Source organism: Cydia splendana, chromosome 7 (genome assembly GCF_910591565.1).
Source record: "Cydia splendana chromosome 7, ilCydSple1.2, whole genome shotgun sequence".
Classification (NCBI taxonomy): domain Eukaryota; kingdom Metazoa; phylum Arthropoda; class Insecta; order Lepidoptera; family Tortricidae; genus Cydia; species Cydia splendana.
In genome coordinates, this window is record NC_085966.1 from 15,557,795 (window position 1) to 15,570,221 (window position 12,427).

Below are 12,427 nucleotides of genomic sequence, written 5' to 3' on the forward strand. Positions count from 1 at the left end.
CAGATTGTCCCATTTTGACAGTTCAACTTAGTTAATTTTAACTACGTGCTTCTTAGATGACGATAAGCCTTGTCGTGAAAGCAAAAGTAGTGAATAATCATATTTTAAGGTATAAATTACAGGTAAATATCAGTTTTTCTATGATTATATTGAGAGTTATTAGTTACAATGTTCCGCTGTATATAATATTGTCAATATTTTCTTCGCAGGGAAGTCAAACTTTATTATTCCTACTCGCGGCTGCTGTTGAAGAAAAATATCGTAAACAGCTTTAAGAAACACTTGCAGCCCATTTGATATGACGGACGAAGAGTTTCGGCATATTTACAGAGTGCGTAAGGAGTGTGCAGTGCATTTACTTATGTGCCGAATTTAACGCCGAGCTTCAAAACGGTGATGGGTTACCTACCAAAACATCTCAAAGGTAAAGCTATAAAATTGCAGTGTTTCTTATAAAGTTAATATGTATTCTATGCATAGACCCTATTATATTTGAAATCATTGATTCTATGTAAAACAGACGTCTTAATGACAATGCTACTAAACTCTTCAATACTAGGTACCGGCCTCATTATTATATGTAAAAGTTAGTATGTTAAGATATCTGTTGTACAATCTCTTACTTATGCTACTAACCTACTAACAGAGGTTACTTAAGCTACTATTTACTTCAACATTCATATCCTAACCTCCAGGGGGAAAATCTACTTGACAAAATTAGATTTACAGTACCGGTCAATAACATATCACCTTTGTGTGTTTTTGTATGAACTTGTAGTAGGTTAGTTTGTAGATTTCATATTTTACTAGTCATTTTATATAAATATGCATGTTTTTCCAGAGATGAGACCTAGCTAGATTGATTTTTCGCCCCCGAAAACCCCCATATAGCAAATTTCATCGAAATCGTTGGAGCCGTTTCCGATATCCCCGAAATATATATACATATAAATAAATAAATATACAAGAATTGCTCGTTTAAAGGTATAAGATATTATGAATACTGAAATACTGTGAAATACAATAAGAGACTCAGCATATTACTAAAAAAGCTCTTTAAAAATAATGAAGTTGACCATACATTAAAACAAAAAACCTCTATGAAAAAATCATTACATAGACCAATTTTTCTCATCACTGGACAAGGAATACTACTAAACTACCTAAAGCTGTGGAAGTCACTCACAAATATAAAAAAAAGTTATACCGTAAAAGCATGGAGGTGATATATTATTGGCCGGTACTGTAATTAGGTACTTATTTGTTTTAGGTTCTAACAGTATACACCACACCAGCAGCACACCTACACCAGCAGCAGCAGCAGCAGCTGCTGGTGTGTAACAGTTACACCTGCTAGCTGATGGCAATTAACTACCAACGTGGGACTAGTCAAGATCATGGCTTGTCCATTGGAGCACTACTGACTGGATTGGCCACACTACTGTAAGCCTGAACCTCGAGCAGTTTGTAGATGCTGTAAACAGAAGGTAAGTTCTTTTGAGCACTGAATTAAGTATTAGACATAAAAAACTGTGACTTTCCACAAGGACTGTCTTAGTAACTTTTCCTTTTTTGAATAAGTATGAGTGCGGCTGTATTATGCATTGAGATATGTACCTACCCATTGTTTGATAGTTATGTATGATAAGTAGTTATCTCTGGGATATATAATCTGGGAATGCAATACTTATTAGGTTTAACTAAGGCACCTAGTTCTAATGTGCTGCCTTGTTTAATGGATATTATTCCTGGCGATTGTTTAGTATATATCTTCAGTGCACTAGACTGCACTCATGTGAAAATACTTACTCCATCGCTGCCACATGAACCTACTTTTACTTATTTCCTTCTTTTTCTTCCAGAAAACTTCTCGTGGATCAAGGGAAAAATTAGAGAAGACGCTCCTAAAAAACTTCCTAAGCATGCAAGCATGCACAAAACCGGCTCTTAATAAATACATATTTCGCCTATTACTATGTTTTACTATCACACAAATACCTACCTAATTTACCTATATTTCTATACAAGTAGAGACTAGTAAACATTCAAGACGGATAATCTTCACACAGAACACCATTCCCGGGCATGCTTCAATGTAGGTGTCACTTATTCTTATTTTTCATTTTAGCCTTATGCCTACAAAATTTGTGATATTATAGCTTCTAAATGTAAAATCCGACTCATATGCAGTATAGTACAATGAAAGCATAGGTAATAAAAACATTTTAGGCACGTTCTTACTTAAGAGGAAAGGGAGATGGCCGCTTCCGCTTCTCCATACAAACGTAGTCCTCATTTTCCTCTCTGGATATTGACATTATGGAAAATATTTTTACATAATTTAATGTATATTAACCATATAGCTATGCCCCTACGTTCGAATTTTTGATTATTGTAAAAATTAGGAGCGGAAGACAGATTACATACAAATTTTTAAATGCTTCTAACTCTTATAATAATTAAAAATTAAAAAAAAAGAACAAACGTAGGGGCATGGCTGTAGTTGATGTTGATATGATATACAACAAATTGTATCAAAATATTTAATGTTATTATCCAGAGAGAAAAATGTGGACTACGTTTGTATGAAAAGACGCGTCTTAACGACGCGTCTAGTGAGTCTGGCGGTGAAAAGGTCAAATAAGAATATTCCTAAATGCTCTATTATGCTAATAAGTCTACTTTAGTGACTATAACTGCGGTCAGACTCAATACGCCAATAACTAATGTTGAATATTAAAAACTATGTTAAATTCCATTTAGGTAGATACAAGAATGACAATTCTCGTAGCTTTTAGCCATCCTGTATAGTGTATAGGAAGCCTCAGTAGTCCACATATCGATGAATGTCGTCGATAGACAACATGTCACAGATATGCAGCAGCAGCTATTGAAGCAGGTTCCGTCAACTACGGCTCATATGCGCCTGCCGGACAAAGGCCTAGCGATCCACTTGCATAATAGGTAGTCTATTGGACAGTCCATAAGATGGTAACTTCGACAGGAGACCCCTAACGTAAGACGCGCTAACACTGGACACAACTCTGAAGCACTTGGCCCGCTCGCCTTATAAAACGAAAGCATAGCAACTCCCGCCGAATATCCCTCTGCTTGATAGAAGTTTCTGGCATAGAGTATTCACACTACGGGATGGTGGGCGGTAGGGCGCTACCGTCGTCTTTCAAGGTCGAGTTCGATGCAAAAAGAGTTCCTAAAAGATCGTCTTTCTCTTTTGCCCTGTGGGCCAGATTACCATCCGCATTTCACACTTCACAGTGGTGGTAAATACGACTGACAAAAGTTTCCCTGCTGCCTTTGGCAAGGCGGAGAGGTAGTCTTTAGCCCATTTTGGCGCCCCCCCTTGGACGGCGCCCGGGGCACGTCCAGCGCTGGACGCCAGTCTAGCACATGCTGAGCTTGGTACCCACGGCCAACATGTCTTGCTAAATGTAATTACCTATGTATAGAGTAGACAATAAGTTAGTACTTAACCTAGAATAACTTAGTACATACTTAACATAGAATTTATATGTAGGTATATGGTTTGTATTCCTAATATTTTTTCTACCATCAACTTATCATGTTTTGGCAATGGAGCATTCCATGCAATTGTCTACCATTTGTCCCGTAGAAATGCAGATTTTCTGGAGATTTGCAGGTATAAGAGTTTCCTTTTCTATGACAAATGGTCAAACATGCACGGAAAATTAATCGCTTGCTTTAAATGGCGAAAAAAAAAGTCGCAACACAGGAAATAAAATGCGTTTGTACGGGACAGCTCGTGGAATGCTCCAATAAAGTGATTTCATTTCATATCATAAACTGATGAGGGCATTCAGAGTGTAGCCTTGAGGTTGCCAAGCCAAGCAACCAAGTCAGGTGTCACGGTCTTCAGGTCCTCAACAGGCCCAGGAGTGGAGGAGGAGTGGAGTGGGCAGCGTTGGAAGATATGCTAAGTGGTCTGCATTCTGCATTCGCAAAGTGGGAAAGCCGTCTATCTCCATTTGTGTGGCTGAATTGCAGCGGCCATGTCCGGTTCTCAGGCGGCACCAGATTTTCCGAGGAAGGTCAAACCCTTTTGGTTTTTTAGTTGGGTCAGATATACAGCAACTCCGAGCTGCCGAAGCTGACCATTCCGCTATCCACCTATCCGAAATATTAAAGCTGCTCAGGCTCCCAGCTGTAGCACAGGGTCGGCGGGCAGTCGGGCGGCAGAATTCCTCGTGGACAGGCATTGTGGGGTTATTCGTGATATTCTCAGCCTCCCTTTTCAACGCCTTGAGTCGTCGGATGTGAGGAGGGGCAATGTGACTCAATGCCGGCAGCCAGTGGCGGTTGTAGATCGGATAGTGCCTGAGATGCATCGCATGGTCTCGTTGAGCTTAACGTCCAATCTATGGGTATGTGCACTTTCAAGCCTCCAATATGTTATGACTGAAACAGAAACTGAATAATGGAATGTGTCCTTGGATTATATTAGATGAGGTCAGGCGCAGGCTAGTACTTACAGCGGTTCATTGGCAAATTATGTGAAATTAATGTCACTTTTAGAAAGCTCTCGTTTTTAAGCCAGGGGGATTTTTTTGTTACAGTTGTCCAAATTATCGATTGAAAATAAATTGAATTTTGTTCTAGTAATTATTTATCCGTTATTAAAGTTGTATTATGTATCAAGTGTAGTTCTGTACCACTTGCGTCATAAAAACAAACCAACGAACACCTTATTTATCAAAATGTATCTCAGATATTCTATGCTAGGGTAATATACGACACAAACATACCCACACACATACATAGGCTGCTAAAATCATTCCCATAGTCAGGTATAGGTACAATAGACCACTTTACCAAACACAAAAAAAATATTCCAGCTGCCAGCAGTAAAGAAACCAGCTTCTACTCCCAAGCCCTAACAATATAAATAAGTTTTTGGCAAAAATATAATTTTTGGTACAAGCTTTTATCGCTGACTGTACTTTTCTTTCAACAGGCAACTAATACTCCATGAGTCCATTCTAACAACACCAAGCACAATTAGTTTGCGTTGTTTTATCACAGTGTTCCCATGGCCACCTCATGTCTCCATCATCAGATCAGCTCCATGTCATCATAATATTGCAATTGTCATCCGATTTACATATTGTTATGTATGCAAAATTTCAGCTCAATCGGAAATCGGGAAGTGGGTCAAACTTAGCTGTCAAATGTATATGGCCAGCTTTAGTGCTAACATAACTGTTCCTAGTATTCCTATATTACCTACATGTTATAAGTAAGAATATTGTACGAGTAGGTATTATATTATATTATAATCTTAGTAGAATAGGTACTAATACAATTTATTTGTATTGAATAAGGCCGGCGCCCCACTGCTGCGCACGCTACATCCACGGCCCACGTTTTAATACAAACCGTGGGCAAGCCCACGAAATTTTGTATAGGAACGTGGGTCGTGTACATAGCGTGCGCAGCAGTGGGGCGCCGGCCTAACTCTTGCAGGGAATTTGTAAGTTACTTGTGGGTATGGCTACTTTATTTATTTAATTTATAAACTTTATTGCACAAAAATATAGAATTACGTAAAAATGGCGAACTTAATGCCAAAAGGCATTATCTATCACCTACTAGTCAACCATAGAAACAAATATGTGACGTTCCACGGCAAAAGGTACCTTATGGCGGCTGGCGCTTACGTCGCATAGCGCCGCAATAATATTGGAGCGGCGTTAATAGTTAATAGCGTAAGCGCCAACCGCCATAAGGTACCTTTACCCGTGGGACGTCACATATAAACACTAAAGGTTGGTGCAAAAACCAATCAAAAAGCAAATGCAGTAGGTATATCTTAGATATACATACTAACATAAACATACATATATGTTATAAAAATAAATGTACTAATATGTATATGGGATGATAGACACTAGACGAGACATTTAGCAGATAACTACCGAGCATGACTACTCAAAAAACAAATTTTCTTGGGGCTTGTCTTACAGGTAGAGGGAGTGCATTCCATAGATAGGTTGCCTGAACGGCAAAACAATCATACATAAAACGGTTATGAAGAGGAAGGACTTAAAGTTTAAGTGAGCGGGACATCCGGAACGGGCATAAAAACTAAATACTTATTAATAATATTTTATCTTTATGTCTTAGATTTATGGCATAAAGTGTGTCTTTTTCTTTTTCAATAAACTTTTATTCTTGCTACAAAACCAGCTTCTAGAATATACAAACAGAGTAAAAAAATATATAAGTTTTTAAAGTGAGGTCTACGGGTTTCAAAGATTTTAATATTTGTTAGAACCCTTAAGTATGCACTTTTTATGCAGTGTGAATAAATGTATGCATAGGTAGTGTTGTAGTGTAACTTTTACACATCATTGTTGTCAAATCAACTTCCTGCAATTATAGTAGTGATAGAACAGGTTTTTAACAAACTTTTGTCACTTAGTAGAACATAATAGATAGAATGAGAAGAAATAGATATTAAGTGTCAATAATATTAAAAGGCACCAGAAACTTTTCATGATTTTAGTTTAAGAAAGGTGTACTTACATCTTCAATCCTTTCTTCTAGATCTTAGAACTTGTGTGCACTGTGCAGCATTGCATTTTGTATCTCTGGGTTCCGAGAGGCTCATGAATCTCCCTGTAGGTGTAGGCGAACAGGGGATGCTGAGTTATATATTTGGCTAGCATTTTCTTGTGCGCCGAAGCATCGACTGAAATTAAACATATTCATGACAAAACCAGTTAATGATCAAACGAACTATAACTTTTTCTATAAATAAATTAGAGAAACTTACATTTTGGGTGGCATTTCCTTTAGTTTACACAGCAAATCAGTATTTTTCTTCGACTTGGTTTGTATTTTCACTAAATTCACTGAATCATGCGCGTACGCGATGCTTGTCAATGTCAAGTGAATTGTCAGTTGAGAAAACACGATTATCCGTGCATGTTATAATGTAAGTCAATTTGTATAAAGCTGTCACTCATTTAAACATTTTTCATTTTGGAAGTGTAGTAATAAAACTAACTATTCGTTTTCAAACATCGTCCGACACACGTCCGACATTTTAATAAAGCCAGGCATTAAATGGATTTTTCATAAACTCTAGGCATCGACAATCGTGGTCACTTACGAATGATAGTGGATAACTATATACGATATCGACGTGGTATTCTTATCGTAGCCCGTAACCATGTTCAGCAAAACGATAAAAATACGACTATCGTTAAAAGACGACAGTAGATTCCACGCGCAATATGATATAACCTTGCTAAGCCCGCTGGTCTGCTGTAGTACCTTCTTGTACGTAGTATAAGTGTACATAGTTTACTCTTTCAGACGCTTCAAATGGGCAAGTAGTACCTGGAGCCGCGGTACCTCGCAAGACAGGTGCACTCCTCCCGTCATCATTACCTCCAAGGTCGTGGCAGTGAATTCCTGGGGTAGGCTCGACCTTGGACGAATTTTGTTGTGCATGAGCTGTAGCACCACCCGATACGTTAATACTCGTATTCCTTATCAGTTTCTGAGGCAATGTACTATTTCCATCGTCTGGTAATTGCCGTTTTTCGTCGGTGGTGGTAGCTAGCGTCTGATGGGTAGCTAAATCAAGGTCATGGTTTTGAGTTGGTAGAGATGCAGATTTAATTGTGTTCGTCAATGGATTGCCACTTATTGTGTTCACCGGTGACTCTTTAGAACTCTGTTGTTGTGCATTATTATTACTAATGTCAGGATTTTTAGGCCGACATTTACTCTTGGGTTTGGTTTCGGCTGCTTCAACAGCTTTGGCTTCAGCTGCTTTTAAGCGAGCTTGTCTGATAGGTCTCTGTAGCGTTGTTTGCTGAATAGGTCTTTGTTGCGTCATTGTTGTAACAGGGGTCGGTGTTACTGTCTTCGGGGTAGAGGGCTCTGATGCAGTAACGACGGCGGAGTAAGTCAATACGGGTTCATCTTCTAATTTACTTTCAAGGTTCAACTGCTGAATAAGCGCAATACAAGTCTTTGCAATGCAATGCTACTAATCATCAGAAAGGCCGACCAGTTTGTTTTTTAAATACTAAAGCCACAGCCGTAGAATTTTTTATCAGTTCTATTAAATGCAAAAACTTTATCGCGAATAACAAAGATTAGGTACTTTCTCATCGGATTCAGTTTATACCAACCGAGCCATGGTATAATAATATACTCCGCCTGGTACTCCATTCCCGTCTTTTCTAGGTCACCTAACTGACACGGGCCTACGTCATCATGCGACAGCGCTATATGATAATATGCGATAGCGCTATATATAGCGGCCATGTTGTTGTGACGTAGGCCCGTGTCACTCTGGGAATGGAAGACCATGTTTTATTAGACTATGAACCGAGCCATCAAACAACCTTAAGTTGTAAAGTCAGCATCAAATATATTTTAGCTGCAAAAGCGGTCAAATAGTTCATTACGCCATATACGAGTATTTAGTACTGGTAGAAGAGCCGGCTGTAATATTTCGTACCGACATGACATCACGATGAAATGCACAATGGTTTCCCATAAAAGTGATGCTAAGTCCGAATTTGATAGTCTGCCACGGCGGAACTTGCCGAAAGCACAGATTATATAGTAGTTCTTACGAACAGATACTTATCTCTACACATCGGTAACTCGTGGCATTTAGGTAGATTAGTTTAATTAATTCCTTTTTTTAGTGGTTTCTTTTCCTCGACTCGTATAGGAAGAACATTGTCACATCACTAGTCTGTTAGAAAATGTCAAGTGCCACGAGTTACCGATGTGTGCTCATCACTAATCTTTTAAGTGCTAACTAAATGCCACGAGTTACCGATGAGAGATAAGTTATCTCTCAAAGAAAACGCAAAATACCTACCGTTTTGATACCTACACAAAAATACAATGGAGTGACCTTTAGCGCGCTGATTTGACGCTGACTGTACTCTAGGTTGTTTGATGTCTCCGTTGTAAGTTTGAGATCTAATAAGCTGACGTTCCATTAAACTTTACGAACAAGGTCGGCTTGGACGTGCTTTCTAAATATCCATTATCAAATAACAGGGTACCAGAATTTCCTTGTTTTCAGTTCCTCAGACACAGGAAAGTTTAAGAGTGAAGTAAAAGATGAACCATAAGTACTGGGAGTTACTGTACACCCTCTGGCTCAGCTGTGACACGCAGTGTGTTAGGTAAGTAAAATGGACCGCAGATCGGCGTTTCCTGCTGGATAATAACAAAAGTTAACGTCGAAATCAATACAATGACGATTTTCAATATATTTTTTAAGTTACTATAATAAGAAGTTTAAGACATCTTGCGATATATATGTCTAAACCTTGACAATAGAACCAACAGTGACCCCTTTTCATACAAAAAAAACTTCCCAAACCGGCCATGATGTCTGTGAGAAATCAGGAAGCAAAAAAAATTCCGACGAGTTGAGAAATGCTTTCTTCGAAATCTTGAAGTAGGTAAATAATTCAACCCATACAATGACGTCAGGTTCTGGCAGTTCTATGATTCAGGTCTCGTTAGTTTTATTTATACCGGATAAGTGGCATCTCTGGGGGTTCAATTTTGCCAGGCCGCCGAGAGCCGTATTGGGAAACAAAAATACATTACCACTAGGTAAATTATCGCTCCAATGTGAATATTAAATCAGTATCCGGCGACTGAGATGTGAATTTAGTGAGCGAGCGCCTTTGCTCAGCGAATAATACCACAAAATTTGACTTAAGTTATTTGCGAAAGTTTCTGACCGTTCAACCTGGAAGGAGAATTTATTTAAGAATATATTTTTTCAAGCAAGGTTTAATAAATGCTGTTATAAAATAACAAAGGTTACCGCCTATCGTATCATTGAATGGGAGTGATTAGTTTAATACTACAGCAGTCTTCTAGCTAATAAAACATTTCAGCGGCACAGTTTTGCGTAATCCGTTAAAATTTCAGAGACAAAAATAAATGACACACGGCCTTCAAAAGAATGAGAGTGTTCGCTGTTCCTTTTTCTTAGCGTTTTTTTATCCTTTTACGATTTTCTGTAGTAGCTAATTTACTTAAAGCAAATTGAATCTCCACGTGAATTTAGTAGCTAGTCGTACTCTCACAGTACCTATTTATCTGGTCTAGACCAATTTGGTCTCATGCACAAATATAATTTAGACTACGTTACCACTGAATTTTCAAAGAACACGAAAGTTATCATTGTAGTTCTGCACATCGAGGCCATCGAGGGCCACCTTCCTGTCCAAACCATTTTTTTTTATTTTAGTTCAACCTGTATTTTTTTTTCTTTAATGCATGCGGTGGTCTTCTATAAGTAATAATGCGAATAGCTTTTTATTGTGCATGTTAGCTATACTAAAGGGGCCCACTGATTAACAGTCCGCCCGACGGTATCGGCCTGTCAGTTGTTCGGAACTGTCAAAATTTTGTTCTTACTGACAGGCCGATACCGTCTGGCGGACTGTTAATCAGTGGGCCCCTTAAGAAACAGTGTACTTATTGTTGAACATCCAAATATGCGTAAATAAAGAGGCGGCCGAAAATGCCAACCTTTGCATTTTCGGCCGCCTCTCGGAAGTATCGCGGTCTCGGTGCCGAATACAGTTTTGTTCCTTTCGGCGTCGAGACCGTCCGTGGGGTCCTGGCACCCTGAGTCTCTTTGGAGACCTTTCAAAGAGACTCAGGGACGCAACTGGGGACCCAAGAGCAGGCAGTTACCTCGCTCAACGCTTCAGTCTGGCAGTTCAGCTGGGTAACGCAGCCAGCATCTTGGGGACCTTGCCGCAGGGGCCTTTTTTAGATTTAGTTTCCGATCCTAAATTCAAAAGAAGAAACTGACACATTAGATTTTTAGATTCATTGATTGGGTTGTCAAACACTGTGGTTTTCTGATCCTTGTAAATGCTTAAATATCCGTTTAATTGTAATTTTAAGTTGTTTTTATTTATTGCTTTTTGGCATGTTTTGTACCATAACTATAATATGAATAAACTCCAAATAAATAATCATCATATCAGCCAGAGGACGTCCAGTGCTGGACATAGGCCTCCCCCAAAGAGTGCCACAATGACCGGTCTAGCGCCACCCGCATCCAGCGGACTCCCGTGACCTTTACCAGGTCGTCAGTCCACCTTGCGGGGGAGGGGGGGGGGGTCTACCCAAGTTGCGCCTCTTCCGGTACGTGGTCGCCACTCGAGAACCTTTCCGCCCCAACGGCCATCGGTTCTACGGGCAATGTGCCCCGCTCACTCCCACTTAAGTTTAGCGATTCGGGGGCTCCATCGGTTACTTTGGTTCTGCTGCGGATGGCCTCATTTCTGTTGCGATCACGCAGAGAGACTCCAAGCATAGCCCTCTCCATTGCCCTTTGGGTGACTTTGAGCCTTCTTATGAGGCACACAGTAAGCGGCCACGTTTCAGTTCCATATGTCATCACTGGCAATACACACTGGTCGAAGACTTTTGAGAAATAAATAATACAAATAAATAAATAACGGTACTTATTTAAGATAAAGGTAGGTAAATATGTATGTAGGTATGTATAGTTATTTGCTTAATTTCAGTTTATCTAAATAGGAATCCTTAGTTAATTTTAAATTAACGCGTTCAAAAGTCCTAGTAAACGATGTGTAACAAAGCTAATCTTTTGTCGTTACTTCAACATTGAAAAGGTCCGCAATCTTTCGCCGATGCTCTTCGCAAATAAGACTGAACGCATAATAGAAATTGTAAGAGATTGTTTGGCAATTTGTTGTGCGGTCATTCCGGGGCAATCGGCCGGAACAACGAAGAGTGGAGTGTTATTGTTTCCGTAAGTGTAATGGAAAATCAGACTTAAAACGTTAACGTATAAGACTGAACTTACATGAAATAACGAACCAAATGTCTGAATATACTGGGTGGTTGTTCAATGAGATTTCTAAAAAGGTAACAAATTCATTGTATAGAAATACAGGCTTTTCTATTATTGAGGCATTATTGGATTTTCCATTTTTCTATCTTATCATTGAGAACAAATCAAGCAGCTCTTGAAATATACTTTTAAAATAAAATAACTTTAAACGACTACCTACTCAATGCATTGAATATCGAAATATTTATTTGGTTTTATGTATTTATGTCTTTTTTTTTTATGAAGAGATAATAGTATGAATGTGAGCGGTAGTAGGGCTTCGGTAAGACAATTTGTAATGACCACAGTTAAAGGGTTCGAATCGACGAAGTTAAATAGGTACAGCAAATGATGTCATTCACCCCTGCGCCTCGCTCGCACCAATATATAGTTCGTCTTTTTTAGCATTAGAAAAAGACTACGCCGCGCTGGTGGCCTAGCGGTAGGAGCGTGCGACTTTCAATCGGGAGGTTGCGGGTTCGAACCCCGGCTCGTACCAATGAGTTTTTCGGAACT

General features: G+C 39.2%; 1 long non-coding RNA gene across 1 annotated transcript; it reads left to right on the plus strand.

Annotated features, from left to right (window-relative positions):
- The first annotated feature begins 257 nt into the window (after positions 1 to 257).
- Positions 258 to 1,945, plus strand: LOC134792522 (uncharacterized). Its single transcript, XR_010144441.1, has 3 exons — positions 258 to 424; positions 1,271 to 1,487; positions 1,863 to 1,945. It is a non-coding gene; the product is annotated as an uncharacterized LOC134792522 (long non-coding RNA).
- The last annotated feature ends 10,482 nt before the right edge of the window (positions 1,946 to 12,427 follow it).